The sequence below is a fragment of the Cavia porcellus genome, unplaced genomic scaffold (genome assembly GCF_034190915.1).
Source record: "Cavia porcellus strain 051 isolate PalLab524CR breed Dunkin Hartley unplaced genomic scaffold, mCavPor4.1 scaffold_8, whole genome shotgun sequence".
NCBI classification, from domain to species: Eukaryota; Metazoa; Chordata; class Mammalia; order Rodentia; family Caviidae; genus Cavia; species Cavia porcellus.
This window is the reverse complement of record NW_026947491.1, coordinates 24,473,994-24,493,887: the sequence shown is the minus strand read 5'-3', so window position 1 is coordinate 24,493,887 and position 19,894 is coordinate 24,473,994. Positions and strand designations below refer to the sequence as shown.

The window sequence follows — 19,894 nt, the reverse complement described above, 5'->3', positions numbered from 1 at the left end:
ATAATTAAACACACAACATCGCTCTTAAATCTACATCATAATAGGGAAAATTTCAAGGTTTTTTTCCATCCAAATAAGAAATAAAACAAAAATGCCTACTATCTACAAAGTATTTAAACTGAAGGGATGAACCAAGCCAATCAAGTAACAACACAAAAAGAGAAAAAAGAGGACCAATATCTCATGTTCCTATTTGGGAATCCATGGTAAATTTAACTCAAATAACAAAAGCATTCAATAAAGTAGGAAGATATACCTTTAACAAGGAAATCAATAGCATTCATATGTAAAAATAATCATTTAGAAAATGTAATGATGGAGAAAATATTTTTCACTATAACAAAGATACTTTAGAGGCTGGGGATTTAGGTCAGTGGCATAAGCACCTGCCTTGCAAGCAGGCAGTCTTGATTTTGATCCCCGGTACCGATAAAAAGGAAAAAGACAAAAAAAAAAAAAAAAAAAAAAAAAAAAAAAAAAAAACACACACACACACAAAGATACTTCGGAATAAATTTAGCCAAAAATAAGAGGAAAACTCCTGAAACACAAAGGTAGTCCTACAGAAGACACTTTTTACAAATAAGAAAACTAAAAATCATAAAGATTCCATGCCCCTTGTAAGTTAATTTTAGGCTCCTATAATTCCTACAAAAGTATCCATAAGCTTTTGAAACGAAGAACTTAGATAAATGGACAATTAGTGTCCAATGAAAAAAGTAAAGCTTCAAAAATAGGAAAACAATAAAAAAAGAAAAGCAATAAATGGAATACTGGACCCTCATGACAATATAATAAATTCAACCGGCCCAAAACATACTACTGTCCTTACTAAAAATACACTGTATTAAATTATATTATAAAATTTCATCAAACAAAACAATGCAGCACTCATCACAAAAAACAAACCAACAGAATATCACGGAAAGCCCAGATAGATTCAACTATGTGGGAAGCAAGTAACTTAATTTTGCACCATATACAAAAATAAACTCCAAATAGGATCAAGACTCTATAAACCTTTAAAAAGAGACTGTTAAGTACTACACAAAAGCAGGAGGGAGTTCTTCTTTACCCCGAGTATCAGAAAAGTGTTCTCCCTACAATTCCAGATGCAATAAAAGAACAGACTCGTTTGAATACAGAATATGCAAACCCTTCTTGTGTATGAAAACTTTCCTTAAGATATCTAACAGAAACTAGGGAAAAAAGGACTAAGCAGTAAGCATCACAATAAGGACCAATTTTTTTAAAGAGAATAAAATCCAATAAAACCAATCAAAACAAAGCAGTGAAATCGGTACAAAACTTCAAAACAAGATAATACGAAAACAACAATGGCTATCATAGTATGTCTTGTTATCTTCACAACAGTTGTCCGTTTCATTATGTTCCTAACATGGAAAAAACACATACAACCTGGGCAAAAGAAGACTGAGACATTTCAAAAAACTACCGAAGAGGCAAAAGGTATGAAAAGACAACTTAAAGAAAAAATGTAACTAGCCCTTAAATTTATGAAGACAAAGCCAAATATATGTATTTGTTGTAGTAAAGGAAAATAGGAAGGCTATACCAACACTAAAGAAAGGATGGGTAGGAGATAGGAAGAAATGAGTTAGAAAAACTGAAGAAATACACAGCAGGAAACATTTTTTTCTCTGAGTACAGGTTTTCATACAGTTCTAGACTTTTGGAGTCACACTAATGTTTCACATACGCAATAAAAAAAAATAAAATCTCTAAGAGTAAAAGGAAGATTAAATCTTAAAGAATGCAAACGAACTAAACCACACTGAGGGAGTAATAACTAATCTAAGTTGCTTTGAGAAATTCAGTAGTATTCTGAAAACATGTCCTCAGCATTACAACAAAAGAATCCTAAATAAATACTGAGAAACAGAAGAAAAAGAAGAGGAAGGAAAAAGAGCAAGAAAAGGAACAAAAAGAAACATAAAATGTTAACCTTTAAAGAAAATGGGTGAAGAGTAAATGGGACATTTTTGTCCATTTCTTAAATCTTTCTCTTCAAATAGTAAACTATATTTGACTGAAAGCCTAGATAGCCTGATGTGGACTTTGTAGTCTTCCCAACTAGACACATGAAATCTTAAAACAATTGGGGGCTGGGGATTTAGCTCAGCGGCATAAGCACCTGCCTTGCAAGCAGGCGGTCGTGAGTTCAATCCCCGGTACCGATAAAAATGAAAAAGACAAAAAAAAAAAAAAAAAAAAAAAAAACAAATCTTAAAACAATTCTACCTCAGAAGAAGTACCGTACTGCATTTGCTTACGATACAGCATGGACAAATCAAAACAACACTAAGATGGCATCTCAACCCAGAAAGAATGGCTAGTATCAAGAAATCAACCAATAACAAATGCTGGAGGGGCTGCAGGGAAAAAAAGAACACTTCTCTGCTGTTGGTAGGAATGCAGACTGGTGCAACCACTATAGAAATCAGTATAGAGGTTCCTTAAAAACCTAGGACTAGAGGTCCCATTCAACCCAGTTGTTCTTCTTCTGGGTATCTTCCCAAAAGAATTAAAAACATTATACCACAGTGATATATGTACAACCTTGTTTATAGCAGCCCAATTTATAATATCCAGATCCTATAAACAACCTAAATGCCTACCAGCTGAGGGACAGATAAAAAAAAGATGTGTATTTTTATACAATGTAGTACTATTCAGCCATGAAGAATGATAAACTGGACACTTTTATAGGTAAATAGATGCACCTTGCAAACATATTCTGTTTACTAGGGTAACCCAAGGAGGAAAAGAACAACAATAACAACATACAGACTATTTCTAAAAAACCGACCATCAAAATGTTCTTCTAAAGTATCTTCATCATGTAAAAAACAAAAATAGCTTATTTTATGCTAAATACATTCCTTCATTAATATATAAACATTAATTTTCATGAAACAAAAATGTGCCACATAAACATTTTAAATTTAAATCTAAAGCAAAAAGCGCAATAAAACAAGGATAGTATTCTCTAACCACAATCAAGTTTTATAGCATTATAAACAATTAAAAATTTTATTGTAGGATAAGCAAAATTACTTATAATCTACAACCTCCATTCTTTCATTTATGTCCGCTTTTATGAAAAATAGTATTATTAGCTCACAGTGCTTCTGAAATTAGGCAGAGTTAATCTGAATGTAAAAATATGTTTTATATTGGTACAATAATAGAAACTAGCAAAAGTAAGGAAAGTAAGGAAAGAAAACCCATTATCAATATAGTGGTAGTATATGAGACTATTCTATTCATTGTAAATACTATGAATAAAGTTGTTTTCATTCTTTTAGTTGTCCCTTTTGTCATTTATATATATTAACATATACATATATATACAGTTACATATAAGTGTATGTATTTTTATAGTTACAATTACATATATATGAATATATGTATGTACTTGACCTTTTAAATTACTATATTCAGAAGGGCTATCCTATCTTTCAACATATCTCTTTTTAATAAATATATCAATTAAGTGGCTTTCTATTACAGAAATGGGAGGAAATAATTCAAACAAGTTAATCTATTGTTGATGTCAAAACCAGATGCTACAGAAAAACTGTGTCCTTCCAGCAGCATGATTAGCAGTTTCTAAAAACTTGTAAAACTGTCATAAAAGAAACAAGATCAAACATCAGGTCAATTAAGACTTCAGTGCCTTCTTAAGCACTATGCTGAATAAAATCTATTTCAAATGGCAACAATTAAAGGCCAATAATCTCATATAGCAAAATTATTTAAAGAGATGAACACATACATATACAGAAAAGAAAATAAGAATCCTACGATGGCCTTCTGGTCACCAGTTTTTCACTGAAACACCAATCTAGCTATCACTGTGAAGGATTTTATATGTGAAATAACTAGGATAACCGTCATGGTCTTCACTCAGTCATCTGAAAGCCCTTAAAAGCAGAGCTGAGCTTCCTTGATGAAGGAGAAGTTCTGCTTGTAGACTGCAGCTTCATCCTGTGCCTTAGAGTTCTAAGCTACCCTCCATAGGGCCTCACTATGCATTTCAGATTTGCCTAGTCAATGTTCACAACTGGGTAAGCCAAGCACTTATAATAAAGCTCTTAATACATACTTCCTTCTCATTCTGTTTCTCAAGCTGAACCACAACTTATACAGATACTATATCCAGATAATATATACTAAAATCATTCTCAAGATTGTTTAATTAAAAACTAGCAGGCAACTAGAGAGGCACTGAGCTCCAGGTAGAGTCAGGATGTCTCGCCTTTGGTCAGATAAAGAGGAGCCTGAGGTCAAGAGGTAATGGGAACTTGGTGGAAAAAATCAGTCCACAGATGTGACAAGTGTGGTAACATGCAAGGTATGGATGGCCACTATGACAACTCTTGCTCTCACCTATCAAAAAGATGTTTTGTCTTTCTCATTTTATTCTTTTAATGAACCACTTAAATAGAACAGAGCCCTAGAGGCACCTGTACGTTGGCTATATGTCTCAACTCTTTATAGGCCTGTTTCTAATCTATGTAAACTCTAATCCCATAAATTGACCTTAGATTGACCAAGACTAATCTGAGCCCTGGTCACTTTTTGGTATCAAAATTTTTGGACAAAAAGTCCCCATGGGAACTCACTTTGGGCCCCTTCCAACTACTGTGCACTACTTCTCTTTCTTAAGACATCAGTGTACTTCCTCAGTCCTCATATTCAACCTCCTAATTCCTGAGACACTGACCCATATTATGCCACCCTCATGTTGGGACAGGGACCTATCTATCTCCACTGACACCTCTAAGCCTGGAGAGGGTCAGCAGCTCCAAGGAGGAACAGGATTCAGCAGTGCTAGACCCAAAAAAAGCCCACTGTAAACTACAAAAAATCATGTTTTACTCTAACAGTGACTCCCTCCACCAAGCAGTCTACAATTGAGAAGAAATCAAGTACAGTGCCCACCATATATGAGGGTTTAATCAGGAACCATTTGGGAAGGTGTTATGACTGAGCTATAGAATAACTACCCATTAAGGCTTTTGGAGTCACCCACCCACAGTCACTGGGTAGGTGACAGCCACAAGAGACAGTTGCAAACGTTGTGGGCTAGACATAAATCACCTGAAAAAGGATCTCATCTTCTGCACTGGGAAAACAGGTCAGTCCTGTGTAACTTACACACACACACACGCACACTCACACATGTACACACACCCTGCTGTCTACATCTAACACAGAGCTTAGTGATTTGTTTGCTTTCCCCATTTGCCAATATGTGTTTGACAGCTGCCTAGGACAGAGGACAAAGTGATCTCTGGAGTAGCGAAGGTAGCTCACAGACCAAAGGCCATTTAGCACAGAGAAAAAAGTTATGAACTGGGGTACACAGAGAGATAGGGATTATCATATTGTAGAGATCTGGTACACTTGGGGAAACTAGTTCCCTTACTGCTCCCCCACCCTGTCTCATCCTTGTCCTTGACCTTGCAAGAATACTTCAATCTTTTTAGTCCACTGCAGTCACGATGATTGTTCCTGCAAACACCCACTGCTCTTCACGCGTTGTCCTTGACTCAGATGTAATGAACACATACCAAGGTTCTGCGTGGCTCCTGGCATTTTGTTCTACAAGAACAACTGGTCGTCCTAGATCATTGCTACATGCTCCTCCATTTTCGTCTCTTGCTTTCTTTTCTCTCCCACCATGCACCATAGTAACACTTGGCAGGAAATCAGAATCCACTGCAGGAGTCACCAATATAGTATAACCATTAAGCTTTATGAACTAAATAACTTTAGATATCTACTTAGTTCAATGCTATTAAGGGTGAACATTTTTCTGTTGTCAGTGGTGGTACAGTTGCTGCATTTAGCAGATACATACTGTATATCAATATTTGTCTTTGGGTCTATATTATAATTATGTAACTTTTTCCATTGATTAATGGTGGTAGAATAATAGTTTTTATTGATTCTCTCGCTATGACACCTAACAGTTTGTCTTAGATTCTATTCTTATTCCAGGTTTTTTTTTTTATTGCCAGAGTGGCATGGTGGTTGATATTAACTAAATTTTACAGTACACCAACATCTGATTTGTCTTTGTGTCACCAACAATACTGCAATTTACTTCCAGAGAACTGGTTGCTGGGCTAATTACACTGCACTCTCTCCTCCCCAGCTAACAGAGGTGTATGGATCAAGTCACAGATGCAAAGATCTAAAACTATCAACCCCAAATGGTAGCACTAAAAAGCAGACAGTAACCAAACAGATTGCTAACCTCAACACACACACACACACACACACACAAACAGAAACATGAGACAACAAAATGCTTCCCTGAACTCCTAACTCTCTCAATGTTGATCCATGGGAAACAAATCAAAACCCAAAGAGTCAAATCATAAGACATGACAAATGAGACAAAAAAATAGATCAAAAGGTGCTTGGACAACTCAAGTGTGGTTTAACTAAACAGATAATGGATTTAATAAAATGATCAATGAGCTTAAAGTTAGCACAGAAGCTGAGCTACAAAAAAAAAAAAGGAAATTAATGACCAGTTTACCAAGGATTAAAATATATGAAAATGCCTCAAAAATCAAAGTAGAAATTCACCTTAACTTGCTATTCCCCTTTTAGGTATCTTCCTGAAAAAGTTACAGATATCATATTGCAGAGATTTATGTATACCCATGTTTACAGTAGCACAATTCTTTGAGCATCAACCGAGAAATGGATCAAGAAAATGTAGTATTTATACATATGAAGTATTACTCTACTATAAAAAAGGATAAATTTGAATACACCATCAGGAGGCAGAGCACAGACTGAGGAAGCAGGTCACCAGGGCAGCCTCCAGCAGTGCACCTCTTGCTAGCTCTAGTCTCCGGTGCTGTGCCTCCCACAGCCTGCAGCGCCCAGCTTTGTTCACTAGGTCCTTCTGCCGTGATGTTTTTGGGCTGGAGACGGCCAGCCATAGCCTGACTGCCCAGGGCTACCTAAAAGACTTCACAGATACCACACTTAGAAGTTTTATTAAAGAAAATAAAAAGTTTCCCTAAGGATTACAACTTTGTAAAAAGAAATAAAAACAACTATGTCACATAATACATTAAATGTAAGGACAGAAGAGAAAAGGATTATATTCATTTGTAAAAAACTGATTTCACAAGGGAACTGATTCTAAAGTAGGTTCAGACTATCACAAAGAGCTTGCCAACTGAGGAAAGGTACAGAAGAGGGGGAAATTCACAAACAGCAACATTTCATATACACACATTTAATTTTCACTTATCACTTTTAATATGTGCATATATAATTATATACATGTGTTTCTGGTTAAATATATAGTCACACAAAGTGTATCTATAAATACAGATTATACAAGTATGCATATATATTTAGAAGTATTCTCACTTGATTTTCACCATGAATTTTCTGAGCAGGTATTATTACCATTTTACAGATAAGTAATTAGATATTTAAAAGCCTAATTAACTTGGCAAAGGTTGAAGAGTTATTAATGAAGAAGCTGGGATTCATATCCAGACAAGTGGTACAGTACATAGAAAACTATAATCATGAAATCGCAGGATGTGTTTAAAAGAATACCAAGTTCCATAATCCAGTACAACTGAAAAATGAAGAACTCAAAGAGAATATGGTGATTACAGGGGTCAGGGATTTAACTCAACAGCGTAATTACCTACGTGGCAAGTGCTAGGTCGTAAGTTCAATCCCTGGTACAAATAAATAAATAAATAAATAAATAAATAAATAAAAGAATATGGTGATTATAGAGGCCCTGATCATCTAGCTATATCTAACACAGAAAAAGAGCAGAGTACCTTACAGTTACATGACTTGTGCTCCTGAATCAACAGTGATTTTATTAATTGAAGAAAGAAAGTACAAGTTTGAAGCAGAAAGAGATGTTTTAGACATGTTTACTTTAGAGGACACATGGAACATGCCTGGAACAAAGAACAACAGGGCAACTAAAAGTATAAATGTGAAGCTCAAAAAAAAAAAAAAAAAGTAACAACGAAGACAGAAATCTGGGTTTCTTTAATTAGAAAACAATTATCAGAGTGAAAAAAACAGAATTCTAGTAAACAATTTTTGAGAGAAAGGAAAAAGACAATCAAGCAAAGAAACCCAAAGAGAAGATCAGAAAGTAGTAAAAAGGGGATGCAGGGCAATAACTGACAGCCTGAAAGAGAGGAATTATTAACACCATAAAATGTCACAGAGAAAAGAGCAATCTGGAGACAATAAAGGTCACGTCCACATTTTTCTGGGAATGAGAAGGTTGGAGAAGTATTTGAGCAAAACTCCTGGAGAGAGACTTTGAAACTAGGTCTTAAAAGGAGGGAGGAGTGGCTTGTACATGTAGGGAAAAGGAAGAACATTCTGGGCAGAGAACAGAGCTGGAATGGAGATCTAGAGGTAGGAACATCTCGAGAGAAGGTACTGAGACAAGCATGGAGCTTCAGTTTTACACAGCATCCATGTGTCAGGGAGGTGAGGGAGTGACAAGTCTACACAGTTAGGCCATTTTAGATTGCAGTAGTCCTTCAAAGTCTTTCCAGAGAACCCAGGGTTCTTAGCAAATACCACTATACAAATGAACTGGTGCATTGTAACACATCGGAAGACAAAGAAGTCACCAGTATTAATATTATACTATACTAGATAAGCTATTTTACAATAAATAATAACCTATTTGACAGAAGTAAATACAAGGGAGCTGATATACGAAACAGAATAATCTAAAAGTAAGTACACAATGCAAGCTGCATTTAGCTGTTGCTAAAGATAAAAAAAAATTAGCTAGTCGAAGCTAAAATACAGACTCTGACAGAACAAACATATAATTACCCCCTGTAATTAAGTACAATCTCTTTAATTGAGGTAGTGCACACAGAATTCACAAGTATTAGAAATTCCCTTCATGACAAGAGTCATTTATAAACCTCTCTAATGTTCAATTCCTATTTTAAAAAAAGATGCACTTGTGGCTTATTGTTATCAAAATATATTTGGACATAAGGCTTTCTCAATTGCAAAACATTTACTAATTTGAATGTCCACTTTACATACACTTTCATAGAAACGTTTCATTATTTACTAAACTTGTAAATATACTACTGTAAGTTATAGGTTTCTGAAATACGACTTCAATTAAATCTTAGGAAAACTGATAGCATATATTTGAAATTTAATTTCCCATAAGTCTCAGTAAGTAAGTAAAACATAATTATAAAATTAAAATTCTAAAACAGAAAGCTGAAATTTCTCTAAATTATACACATAAGAACTGTAAATGAGCCTTTAAAAATATACATGTAATTTTCAACATAGAAAAGTTTATAATGTGAATTCTGTTACAGATCTTTTGTCATCCAAACTTTTTCTAAAATAAATATCACCAGGTAAACTTCTATACTTTCAAACTTATAAAAACACTATCCTCTCACAAAACCTAAAATTTATTTGCCAAAAGAATTTGAAAGATTGTTTCAACTACTCCTCAGCCAAGATTTTAACAATTTCCTGATCTACACAGGAACTGTGCAGTGTCCATGAAAACTACATGAAAATAAAAATAACTTTTTAGAAGTAAAAATTCATATACTGCATAGCCTTGCATAATAAAAAGGAAATTATTTTTGTCATGTACTTGTGTAGAATGATCCACTATTTTACTTTATTATAGTGATTTTAGAAAACAAGTACATCTAAAAAGGCATCAGGTTTAAGCTTTAAAAAGGATTATAATAGCCAACAACAAAAGGTATTTCTTCTAAAAAAAATGCAATTAAAAATTGTAAGAATCATACACACATAATATATTCAATTATGTGAAGATATGAAATGTTCTTAAAACAACAAAGAGATGCTATAAATATACAATGGACATGGTTGAAGGAGCTAAGAAAAAAGCACTATAGTATCAGCTTGTCTTGGTTACTTTTCTCTCGTTGTTGAGACCAAATATCTGATGCCCAAAATTAGGGAAGGAAAGGTTTATTTATCTTACAGTTCATGGAAGTTTCAGTCCATATTAGCTGGCTCCCAGGCAGGGTGGCATAGCACAGACGTAGCTACTCACGACCACCACAAAGCGAAGAGCAAACAAGGGCAAAAGAGAGGAAGCACACTTTCTTACCTCCTTCACATTTAATGTCAGCTCCACTCCTCAATGGGTGCAGCACTCACACCACAATCCCAATGCTGGACAGCAGACCAATCACAAATGCTAGATTCAGTGACTTCCAGGAGGCTTGGGGGCCACCTAGACACAAACCATAACACAGCTCCTGTGGACTCGCTGTCCCACATCAGGCCATAGCGGCACACACACAGTGATGGCATGGGACTCTCAAGGGCATGGGCACATAGGCATGCATGGTTCAGCAGGACAGAAGCATTAACTGCCAAAAAACTACACAGCAAGAGTCTCATATACTTCAATTTTCCTAACAACAGTTTATCACTTTCAACAAAATTGACTGGAAGCAGGTATCAACCAGCAAACTACACAGATGAAGAAGTTTCTTTCTAAATGTTAAAATCTGTTTCTACACATATAAAATAAAGATACCCGGCCAAACCACACATAGAACACAATTGAAAGTATAGAGCAATACAACAAATTTACTTTAAACTGATCAAAATAATAAATACTCAAGCAAGAACTAGATAAAGGAATTAGCAAAGAAAGATACACAAATTTTACCCTCATGATTTTTGTCAAAGCTGCTATATCTCAGCTTAACAAATGGAATCTCCATGCAACAAGAAAAATTCCAGCCTTGTAAATGCCCTATTTATAAATGTAGGATCCATAAATAACTATAATTTTAAGGTTAAAGTGAATTAAAAATAATGTACACATCATTGAAAACAGTGTCCTACGTCTATCAATAAAATGGGTCTGGAAAGGTGAAATGAAGAAAAAGGAAAATGAAGTACAAAAGAGAAGGGAATGGGCATTCTGAAATGTGAATGTATCTAGTAATCTAAACTCAAAGCAAGGGCGGGGGATAATAAAAGAGAGAAGAAAAGTAGGAGGAAGAGAAAGAACATCAAAAAATAAAGAAAACTGAAATTATAAATTTAATGTACAAGTTCTACATCATCTTAGTGATGACCAATTAGTGAAAACAGTATCTTCAGATTATAAGCAGAATATAAAACAAAGAGATTACTAGAAAAGTAGAGAGGCAGAGTGGTGAGCAGCAGAGAAGGAACCTCTTCAAGTCCAGTGTCCAGACCGTGGAATACAGCAACATGAGGAAGAGGAGAAGAGGGATGGGCACAGAAAGGCTCTGAACTGAGACTTGAAGCCCACAGAGAGATAATTCAGGAATGCAGCAAAATAGAAACCCCAGGTGATGTGGCCCCGCCAGTCAGGGAGAAACAGCAAGGAAGCCACACAATCCCACCCACTATGCGCTGGTGGAGGTCATAAGGCAGTGGGAAACAGCAAGGAAACAATGCAGCCCCCACCCGTGTGCCAGCAGTGGAGAAACAGCAAGGAAGCAAAGTGCGTCCACATCCCATCTGCAGGACATGGCCCTCGGCAGAGAAACAGCAAGCAAGCAACATGGTCTCCATCCGCTCGCTGCGTGCCGGCAGAGGGCCCTACTGGCAGTGGAGAACCAGCAACGAAGCCACACAATCCTCACACCTAGTGTGCCGCTGGAAGCCCCACAAGCCAAGGAGAAGCAACAAAGGAGGCTGCCTTCAACTCCCTTCTCCTGCCACCCCCCCCCCCCCGACTCCGTAAGGAACCAGACGCAACACAGGCTAGATGACAGTAACTGAACTGAGGAAGCAACCTGACATTTAAATTGTTCGACTAACTTTGCAACCTTGGGATGGTAGCCTGAGCAACTAATTAGAGAATAAGATTATACAGTATGGTAAGGAATGTGGATTTCCTACTTTCCTAATGCCTTGTCCTGTTGGTTTCATTTTACTATTCTGTTTTACTCCCTTTAACATAAAAGAAAAAGGAAAAGTAGAATGCTTACTATTTTGTTACAGTTCCAGTAGAAGAAAACAAACAGATAAAACCAACACTAGTAGAGACAATGGCTAAGAATTTTCATAAGCAAAAACTAAACAGAAACAGAAATAATTGATTTGATAGGTTTCTTGAATCCATACGATCAACCCACACATTCAATCATTCAACAAATTCTAATCAATATAAATAAAAAGAAATCCAACCTAGTGTATTGCAGTGAAACTACTAAATACCATACACAAAGCAAATCATAAAGGGGTCCAGAAAGAAAAGACCAAATGTCTTCAAAGGAGCAACAATTAATGGAAACAAGTAACTTCTCACAATAATTATGGAAATCAAAATACAATGGAGTAACATTAGCAATAGGAAGAGAAAAGAAATGATTATTAATCTACAAAGCACTTAGGTGAAATTATCCCACAAAAACAAGGGAACACCTCTCAAAACGAGCACAGTAATGCTAAGTAATAACAACATCTAATAGAGTTAAACATTTTATATATATATATATATATATATATATATAGGGATAGATATATAATAGATATTAAGTGTGTGTTTATTAAGTAGATATTAAGTATGTGTTTTAAATCCATATATTATATATGTTAATAATATTAGACAATGCATAATAACAAGAGAGGAAATTAATGAATGGTCTACAGTTCCTGTTTTATTTCAACAGAAGGACAAGGATAATGATTTACTTTAGGTAAGAATGCTAAGTGAAATAAAGCAGACACACAAGGTTAAGGATGCATTGTTTCTCTTATATGAGAAACCCAAAATATAAATAAAAAGCTAAGTAAAAGACTTAGATATAGCAATTAGGGAGACAAAGCTTTTACAAATGAAAAAGGGATTTAGAGGGGCCTGGAAGGACATGAAAAAGAAATGGGCTCTGTCTATATGTGTACAAATCCCCACAAGGAATATAAGCATGAGGTACTGCAAACAGGTACTATTTAAAAAAAAAAATGTTTGTCATGCTGTGTGTGGTGGTGTCATGTGCCTGCAATCCCAGCACTTTGGGAAAATGGGAAACAGGGACCACAAATTTGAGTCCAATCTACACTGCAGTGGAAGCTTCAGGGCAACCATGGAACACCTCAAGCTGCTGTGTCAAACAAGAAATAAACAAACAAACAAATTACGTTAATATTCTAAGAAAATCATCCAAGCCATTAAACAGAGACAAAAGGCAGAGGAAATTATTCAAAAAATGTAAACAAGAAAAAGAAACATAAAATGATAATACAAACATAAAGCCAAAATTAAAACTAAGAAAAATAAATCATGCATGTAATATATAATCCTATATGTCCATGTATCATGATATATCAGTAAATATATACTATTTGGGAGATTATACTAAAATATAGACTAAATATTTAAATTCAAAAATAATTATCAGGCTAGATAAAGTCTAGTGGTATACTCTTTATGATTTATGTATTTAAAGAAACTTGAGGTTGAAAACCATAAAGATAGAAAAAGAAATACTAATGGATTTTTAAAAAAAATTTTGGTACCAGGAATCAAACTCACAACCTCACTCTTACCAGGCAGGCACTTGTGTAGCTGAGCTATGTCTCCAGCCCACTAACTGAATTCTAACCAAAATAGATCTGCAACAGTTATAAAACATTCATTATAAAGTTTTAAGGACCAAAAAAGTCTACGGACACAAAAAGATGACATAAAAAAACTATAGATATAATAAGAAATTCCATGCATCAGATATTCTAAATAGTGAAGTTATAAAAATCCAACAAGTTTACAAATCTATCATCATACAAAAGTTTATGATATTTGCATAATTATTTATATAAAATACATGCAAACTGTACATTTGTTGATGTGGTTTTTTTTAAGCATAGGTCTGACCTGGAGTTTGAAAACTGCATAGTTAAGAAACTCCCAGGATCTATCTGTGCTGCTCATCCTCCAATAGCTCTCTGTCACAGAGCACATATCAACTATAAGAATTTGCATTAAATTATTTTCTCTGGTCAGAAAGCAATCAAGTTAGAAAAGCATAATAATAACTAGAAAGTTCCACATTTGCAAGTAAAATATTTCTAAAATAACTTCAGGGCTGGTTCACCTGAAAATTAAAAACCAATTTTAAATGAAAATTAAAAATCAATTACAGTGGGGCATGGTAGCACATGCTTGTAATCCTATCACTTGAGAGGCTGAGGCAGGAGGCTTGTCTAGAGTTCAAGGCCAGTTTGGGCTCATAGCAAGTTTAAGGCCAACTGGAATTACATAGCAAGACCCTGTCTCAAAAAGAAAATAAATAAATAAATAAATAAACATCAATTAGAACATTCTTTTTTATTGTCAGTATATAAAATAAAAATCAGAGGAAAATCTACACCCTTGAATGCTTATATCTGAAAAGTTAAATTAATGACATAAGTATCAATATTTTTTTAGTTAGGAAAAATGAGAGAATAAATTGAATGCAGTATATTCAAGTTAGCAACAGCAGTATTTCTTGACCGCTGAAACCTAGAGATGTGGAGCCAAGGACAAGTAGGGCACATTAGGCAGAACCTCCAGCTATGCTGGCCTTCCTGTCCTGTACCATTAACAGTCCAGGAGGACCATCACCCTTTGCCTTACCAGCAGAGAGTTCCCACAGCAGAGGAGTTCAGTGCCCAACCTCTATTCCAGAGAGGTGAAAACTGTCCTGTGCATCATTTAGTACCCTAAAACATGATGTCACCTCCTTCCCATGCCACCTTGAGTGAACAAGATGATGAGTTCTTCCCTTTGGAAGATCCAGACAGGGTTCTTTTTTTTTTTTTTTTTTTTTTTTTTTTTTTTATTTAAGTAGAAAAGAAAAAAAAACTGAAAGGGTACAAGTTATACAGATTTACAGAAGAAAAAAATGAACAGTAGGAAATCACTAGTTAATGGATTACATATTGCCATCTTAGAAATAATTGTTCAAGTCACAAAATTAAACCTTGTAGAGTGGACATTCCAACAATGATACTGCAAACAGTTCTGTTAATGATCCAATAAAACTCTGTGATATCATTTTCTATCTTATACACTTAAGTATACATGCAGTTATATAGTTTAGAGCACTTTCTTTTCCTCTCTTTTGTACAATGACTATTACACATTTTGGGTTTCATTGCTCCCACGGTTCTTATTGCTTTTTTGGAAGAGAGTAAAACTAAATGAGACATAACAGAACAGAATCGGTCAAGTCAAAAGGGTGGACATAATAGATAATATAAAAACATAATACAAGGTGATCAACAATGGTTACCATAATGCCTCCCGCTATCTCTAATAGAATTGCCTATATCATTAGTTATAATACAATTGAACAAAACAGTAAAGAACAAAACCGACAAAACCAAAACATTGGAGACATTGTAGGTCTTCAAAAGTAGATAAAAGTCAACGAGAATGGGCGTTATAATGAATCTCATTATCTTCACAGCTGATGCCTAAACTTTCGAACCTGATACTATCCAGCAAAACAGAATAGGGGAACATCAGTCAAAAACAAGATGGTGAGAGTAATACAGGGCTTCAAATCGAGATAATAGGAAGTCAAAGTGGGTTACTATATTATATCCTGCTATTTTTTTCCCTTAATTAAACGGATAAAAATAAAAAAGTAAATAATGGAGTGGAGATTGAGAAAAAAGAGGGCATAACAGCGAAACAGCGCAGATCAAAACATAATCATTTAAGCAGAATAGTGTTTCACCACCAGATAATTCCGACCCAAAAGTAGTTACCATATTGACTCTTTCCTTGAAGTCCTTGAGTACAACTTCGTATACTGTAGCATTAAGTATATCAAAACAATGTAAAACCATTTAAGAGAATGACAGCATTACAGAGTATTTAGAATCGACTAACAGAAAATGAACAATGGTTTCTGTATAATCTCCTTGTCTTTAAAAGGTTTTTGCTTATACTATCGTACATAATAAAATCCTATAAGATACAACCTGTTTAGACCATTGGAGACAGAAGAACAAAAGCTAGATGAGACTTCAAAACAAGATGATACTAAATCAGTATTACCTATTAAGATGTCATTTTCTCCAAAATAGCTGTTCCTATCATCCAATCTTCTCTGTCTCATTTCTGTTGAGCTCTTTTTCTGTCAGTGGCTGTCAGTTTGTCTTCTTCATTTTGTTCTCTGCTCCATTCGTTGTGGCCTCCCCGCCACTATTTCTGGGTTCTTTGTATTTTTCTTTTTTTAGAATATCCTGCAATACTTTCTGTAGGGTTGAATTGGTGGTTGCAAATTCCCCCAGTTCCTCTTTATCCTGGAAGCACCTTGTTTTTCCATCAATTTCCAGGGACAGTTGTGCAGGATATCTCAATCTTGGCTGGAGATTATTATCTTTCAAAGAATTATTTCCCCCCATGCTCTTTGTGATTTGATGGTTTGTGCAGAGAAATCTGCTGTAATTCTGATGGGTGTTCCCTTGTAAGTGGTCTGTTTCTTGTCTCTTACAGCTTTTAATATTCTGTTCTTGTATTGAATTTCTGGAATTTTTATTATTATATGCCTGGGTGTTTCTCTGTTAGGGTTGTAGGTAGCTGGGGTCCTGTATGCCTCATACATCTGAGTATCTTTACCTTTTGCTAAATTAGGAAAATTCTCTTGGATTATTTCTGTGAGTGGCTTTTGTAGTTCACTTGTTTGTGCCCCTACTTCTTCTTTTATGTTCTTAATCCTTAAGTTATGGCTCCTCTTATCATCTTCTTGTCTTTGTATTATTGCTGTTTGTTTCTTTGTTATTTTTAAGAAGTTTTTCATTTCATTCTCCCATATTACAAGTCTGCCCTCCAGTTCAGATAGTCTGTCCTTAGTTTCTTTCAAGCTGTTATGCCAGTCTTGGATAGACTTCTTAATTTCTTGATAGTCCCTTTGAACCTGCTTCATGTACTCTATGCTTTCTCTGTTTTCTCCATCAAACAATTCTCCCCTCTTTTTCTGTTCTTCCATTCCACCATCTGTTTTTTCCTGGGTGGTGCTTAGCATTTCTCTAACTATTCTGCATACTTCTAGCTTCAGGTCGTTGATAACTTCATTCCTGAATTGGTCTATGAGGCTCTCTATATGGTGCTTTATGTCTATTGGTGCGGTGTCCGCTATTGCCTGTTTCTCAGAATTGGGGGCCGAGGAGCCTTTCTTGTTGCTTCCCTTCCCCATATTTTCTGTTCCTTATATATATGCAAGCTTACATAGGAGGCCGAGCTTCCCTGCCTGTCAGCCACAGCCTGATCAAATTGCGCTGGCTAGGTGTTCCCGCCCACCGCTGCGCACCAGGGAGTTACGGACTAGGAAGCCTATGCGGGAGTCAGTCGCCCCTCCGGGCCACCGTCAGGCTCTGGGATCTGGGTTAGGCCAGCCTACCAAGTCCACCCGCAGCGTCACGCATGCCAGGCACTTTTCACCAATCCCGTCCGAGAGGGGAATGTGCGGCTGGAGTTGCCACCGCGCCCTGCTCTTACAGGACTGCCCCAGCCCAGAAAGTCCTCCGCTGGAGTCAAACTGTGGTAGAGTGTCAGTTTCTCTCACTCACCTTGCCACAAGTCAGTGTACGCCTCCTTGTCCGTCCTGTTTTTGACTCCGTTCGCAGACTCCCATTCCCAGAGCTTCTGCACGTCTCTCCTTGCGGAGCCGCTGTGGAGGCAGCCAGCTGCCGAGCGGCGGGAAACCCAAATCGCGGTTTCCAATGGCGCGGGGTCCAGCCTCCACACCGAGTCTTTTCTGTTCCTATTTTAGCGCCAGGACTGCATTCCAAGTTGGTTTCTCTCAGCCCAGTTCGTTCCTGAGTCAGCAGAGCATATCTCTACCGGCTCATGTCTCCTTAGTCCGCATCATTCCTGACTTCTGAGCCGAGCCTTTCAGAGAGCCTCCGGTAGTTGCTGTTATCTGTCTGCCATGTTCTCCCGGAAGTCTGAGACAGGGTTCTTGATCCAAACAAGTCCTAGACCTGGTTCTTTGGCGAGAGAATTAAAGCTCTCATCACAGCAAATAATTCCAGAACCACAAGGACAGTGAACACATAAGGCTTTGCAGATGTTAGTACCAAGATCTAATATTATAGGAGAGTCTATCAACAAGGACCTCTTAGTAATTTCTTTAAGATAATGTAAGGATGACACATATGTTCATGAGACTCTTTTACTTTGTTATGAGTAGCCATAATTAGTTTATTTTCTAGGTATATAGCGTTCTAGTACAACCCACAATATTAAACTACTTCTGGTATATGCATAGATTGTGGGGCTTTTATAAAGTGTTACAATGAATACTAGCTTACATGAACATGCACATGCAAAATTTTCTAATTATGCAATGTTTTAAATTACTATGCTACTGCCAATTTACCCATAATCAGTTGAAGACTTCATTTTTATTACTGTCTTTGTAAAATTACTCTCACTATCAACATAAAATACAAACTAAAATAGAAATTTGACATTATTCAAAGTTAAAAATACCTTTTATTCTATGCTGATACATTTGTTAATTCTAAGTAAACTTCTCACTAAGATACAGAAAAAGTATACATTATCATCACTGTAATTAAAATAGCCATGCTGAATATACATACAAGAATATTTACTACAGGGCTACTTATAAAATGGCAATAAATTGGGAGGAAAATAATTGCTTACATGATTAGTGGTATATCCATAAAGAAGAATATAGTGCACCCACTAGAATGAACTAGGGAACATCTAGAAGTATTCTCCAGAAAATCTGTTGCATTATTTTAAGGTTAAACTAAAGGATATCAGCATGTACACACAATACATTATCACCTGTGGAAAAACCACAGTATGCCACACACTCTCACACAGAAGACTTTTGAATGATTCCAAAGGAAACTGTTAATTGAGCTGTATCGGGAGAATGTGAGAAAGGAACTAGATAAAAAGGCAATTTTCACTATATGACTTTGTATTATTTTTTCTTTCATGTCTTTATATTACAAATATGTGTATATATGCCTGTCTGCAAAAACAATCATAATAAAAAGTGTATTTTATGAGGCAAAGACAGCTGATTCACGACAGTTGAACAGAAATGTCTCTGTGGCACATGAATCTGAGCCGGATGTTGTGCCCCTGCAATCTCAGCACAAGTGAGGCTGAGGCAAGAGGATTTCAAGTTTAAGGCCGGGCAGTCGTGGGTAGCAAGTTCAAGGCCAGTCTTAAATATGAAAAGATACCATCTCAAAATTTTAAGAAATGTAAAAAGATTCTATGCAATGAATCCTACTGTTTCTGAGACAAAGCTAGCCTTATTGTTATTGACTTACTAATTTGGAATTTTACTAACAAACATTCAGAGTATTATTTTCATATTTTTAGAAAAATCACTGGAAAACTCATTTTTAGTAACAGGAGAATATCTCTACAACATCATTTTCAAACTGTTTAAAATATATTCAAAATACTCTTTTAAAAGGATAGCACAGGCACATGCACAGCCTTGGATTCAACACTCTGAAGTTCATAAAAAAAGGAAGAAAGAAAAGGCACAAAATAATAAGGACAGTAACTGATCATTACTGTATTATCAAGTAATACCAGTCTCTCTTAAGGTCTGCTCTTCTTATTAATATGTCTACTGTATGTACAAGTGGAGAGTGTAACTTTTACACTTAATATAATATATTGCATTAGTGCTGTATCAGCTGGACCATGCAGTTAGAACCAGGCGCCATCATTCACCTAGTAGAAGTTATTCATATTAAAGACACTGTAACCAAAGAAAAATAATAAATTAATAAAATAAAATAATAAACTCAGAACTCAAAATATAGAAAACTACTT

General features: G+C 35.8%; 1 protein-coding gene across 17 annotated transcripts in view; it reads right to left on the bottom strand.

The window, feature by feature from the left end:
* The window catches only part of Ccdc91 (coiled-coil domain containing 91), a 388,627-nt gene that overhangs the window by 275,150 nt on the left and 93,583 nt on the right, over nucleotides 1-19,894 (bottom strand). The gene's annotated exons all lie outside the window — the stretch shown is intronic.